Source organism: Pollicipes pollicipes, unplaced genomic scaffold (genome assembly GCF_011947565.3).
Source record: "Pollicipes pollicipes isolate AB1234 unplaced genomic scaffold, Ppol_2.1 Scaffold_7261;HRSCAF=8764_pilon_pilon_pilon, whole genome shotgun sequence".
NCBI lineage: Eukaryota > Metazoa > Arthropoda > Thecostraca > Pollicipedomorpha > Pollicipedidae > Pollicipes > Pollicipes pollicipes.
This window is the reverse complement of record NW_023597054.1, coordinates 30,793,663-30,797,166: the sequence shown is the minus strand read 5'-3', so window position 1 is coordinate 30,797,166 and position 3,504 is coordinate 30,793,663. Positions and strand designations below refer to the sequence as shown.

General features: G+C 45.7%; 1 protein-coding gene across 1 annotated transcript in view; it reads right to left on the bottom strand.

The window, feature by feature from the left end:
* The window catches only part of LOC119112321 (adenine DNA glycosylase), a gene marked incomplete at its 3' end in the record, with an annotated part of 8,300 nt that extends 6,940 nt beyond the window's left edge, over positions 1-1,360 (bottom strand). The window contains exon 1 of the mRNA XM_037236445.1: positions 1,344-1,360. The remainder of the gene's footprint in view (positions 1-1,343) is intronic.
* Between the last annotated feature and the right edge of the window lie 2,144 nt (positions 1,361-3,504).

Sequence of the window (3,504 nt, the reverse complement as noted above, 5' to 3'; positions counted from 1 at the left end):
TAATCATGGGAAAATGTATGAGAATACTCATTTAATCATTAATAGGATGCCCATTGTTGTATCATAGTGTTCATTCATTTATATAATATTGTTACAAGCAACTTCAATGATTGCTTCACATCTTCAGCATTCCAAAATTCATCCAGTGGGGTGACCAGGGATATCAACATCAATTTTTGCTACCAAGATCTTGGTCTTCACCAGCCTCTGCATGCCATTCATCCTCTCTCATCTACTGCTATTGGATCCCAAACCCAGACATCTGACCTCCTCTGCCCATTTGCCAAGCTTGGGGGATTTTGGCGCTGGGTCAATTAACAGCCGAGTTTGATGCTGGTTGGCCAATTTTGGGCATGAGTTAGGACAACAGGTGGTGAGCCCCAAGCCAGGGGTGCAGCTGCATAAAAAACATTGTCATCCCAGCCATCCAAGTGACAGCATATTGAACCCCTGCATATCTTCATTTCACTGGAACCTCCAGGTATAAGATGGCATTGTGCTTGTGCAATGTAAGGTGTAGCAAGTGAAAAAGGGAGTTAAGATGATCTCCTTATAATAATCATGTGTGTGATATGTGTTAAGTAAGTTGTATTTTGATGAATATTTGGTCACAGGCCTTGCTCATAGTCAAAATCAAAATTAGGCATAAATAATAATGCATGTGAATAATTTGGATTTTTTCTCTGTGAGCAAGGTCAAACCAAAAATTAATAATAAATACAACTTAATCGATGAACATCACATATAACATTGCTGTAAGGTCATCTTAATTCCTTTCTAACCCTGGGCAAGCTTGAATACTGAGTATTTTCAGCATAACTAATAAGACTCATGGACCTGGCAAAATAGCTTCAAGAACTGAGAGACAGAGGTGCAGAGCTCAGTGGAAGTTTAACAAAAAACTGGTTTCATGTTCATGCAAGGGGAAATGTCAGAAATTGTTCCTGCATCCCTTAACATCTTTGGGAGCATATCCTCTAAATTGTGCCATAGGGAGCATTACATTACACAACAGAATATGGTGAGGCACACAAAGCTCAAGCCGGTGAGCTAAATATGGTGAGCTCAAGCTCACATAATATGACTCGCGCATCTTCAGGGGAAAATGCCCCAGAAACATTTCGCGTGCACGAAGTGTAAACTCGGCGTGATTTGACCTGATCTCGGCGCACGCGAGCACACAGTTCAGCACACAGTTCAGCGCACAGATCCTGTGTAAGCATCCAGCACATTGCATGGATTTTTGCAAACTGGCCACATGTCTCGCGGAATCCGATAACACTACGCGCCATTCAAGCAAGCGTCCCAAGAGCGACATGCATTGTTTATCCCCTTTCAATCACCGCGCCAACTACGCGTAATCAAGGCTACTTGAGTAAAAGCTAAGCAGACTTGATGTCACCATGCGACTAAGATTTGGTATCCCGCAGTATGATTTTTGGCTGATACTACGAAAAATTTGGTAAATGCAGGCCACATGACAAAAAAACGAATTTCGCCGATGAATTGGGTCGCAATTCTGTTCCACACCTTAAGTTTAAGGACGCGTGTAAATCGACTAATGAGTACATCTACACCGAGCAGTTCCTCTACTTAAACCCACTACGAAGTGGATTTACACAGAATGCCACTCCTGTGTAAATCGACTCAGATTTGATTCGATATACACGCTTCCTTTCGTTTTAAATCGTGACTAGTATCTACCAGCTTTTTCGAAAGTATCAACCAAAAATCATACTGCGGGCTACCAAATCTTAGTCCCATCATGACGTCACGTCCTTGTAGCCTTTTACCCCAGTAGCTTTGCTCGAGGGCCACAGAGGTGATCCACGCCTAATCTTGGTGCCACTTAGTCGATATCTCTCAGTCGATATCCCTATACTTACTTTTTGTGCAATGGTATCTTTGGGTTAGGTCAAACGTCAGAAAAAATCCCCAAATCACTAACATCAGCGAGGCAGGCGACTCCTTCAACTGGCGCTCGCGTATCTGAAATGGTCAAAGCGGATATTTGGACGATAGCGAAAACGGCCTGTCTGGGGAAATATCGCAGCGAGACATTTCCAGAAGAGTTGCCAACTCTACGCTGCTTCCGGGGACGCCAGATGCTCTTTTGCGGGGTGAGCCCGACCGCCTCCCATTCGCCCGAAAGGCTCGATACGTTGTAGCAGGGGACATGTCGCCGCGGTTAACCCAACGACATAGCCGTGATATGTTCGTGAGCCCTGTACATCGGTCGTTCAGGGTCTTCCAAGTTGGGTCTTGGGTAATTCTAATCTAAATGGAGGGCCCTACACTTGTCGTGGGGCCCATCCGTCAACATGCTTTGGCACACGTGTTCGTGGGTTGCTTTAGATATTGGGCCTCGGTATTTGCATATAGGACCCTACCCTGCTGTCGGGGGGGGGGGGGGGGCATCTGATAGCCTGCTTGAGTGCACTCGATCGTTCGGGACCCTTCACGCTGGGTCTTGGGTACTTCTTATTTGAATGAAGGGCCCCACGCTCTTGTGGGGCCCCATCCGTTAACCAGCTCGGTCATACTCGATCATTCCTGGGGCCCCCATACTGTGTCTTTGGTGCTTCTTTTTGTAATGGTTGGCTCTATGTTCTTGTCCGGGCCCCATCTAGTTAGCTGCTCGGGCCAGCGGCGGATCCAGGGGGTAGGGACACGGGACCACGCCTCTTTGTACCTAAGGGAACCCATAGGCTCCGAAGCGGCTAATCGCGGGACGAACGGACGCAGTTTTGTAACACAAAACACGACAAACTTGGGCACATTTAGGTCTCCAGAAGACCAAGAACAGTCGCAAGCGAAGTGAGGGGCCCCGTGGGTAGACAGATAAAACTTGCCAGGTCCATAAGCTTTATCAATAGGTCTTTGGTGATTGACAGGGTGGTAATTGGGGGCCATCTTGAAGCTCATTACGCTGTCTATACGCGTTATGCTGTTGCCGGAGCTCTATGTGTCCACCAGCGAATTTTTACGCGCAAAGTTCGAACTTAATATCACCTGCTGCCGAAGTCGTATATGTTGTATCCGTTGGCTACTGAATTTGTGACAACTTTTATACTTGTGCATCACGTTCTCAATACATTTCAAATGCTAGGAGGTTGTGTTCCCCATCATAGCGAAGAAAGTAAAAACTCTGCATCAGTAATCAGCCATCAGCTGATCACATCGATCTGCCGGCTAGCTGTAAATAAGCCAGGAATCAAGTGTATGCTTGAGTTTAATCTATTCTTCACCAGCTTTTTGATATTCATAACCAACTAAGGTTTATTTTTCCACGATCTTTTTCTCGAAAAACTGGACCCAAGAATGACAGGATTCACCATGATCTGGAGGAAATGAAAAGCTTCATGTATGTGCATACGTAACACGCCTAGTTCTGTACGGCTGCGCACAGTGAGATGGGCTCCCGTATAAAAATAGCTCGCTAAGATTAATACAATAGAGTGGCAGGAACACGATGATTTTATGGAGGGGCCTTAAACTCTAGAG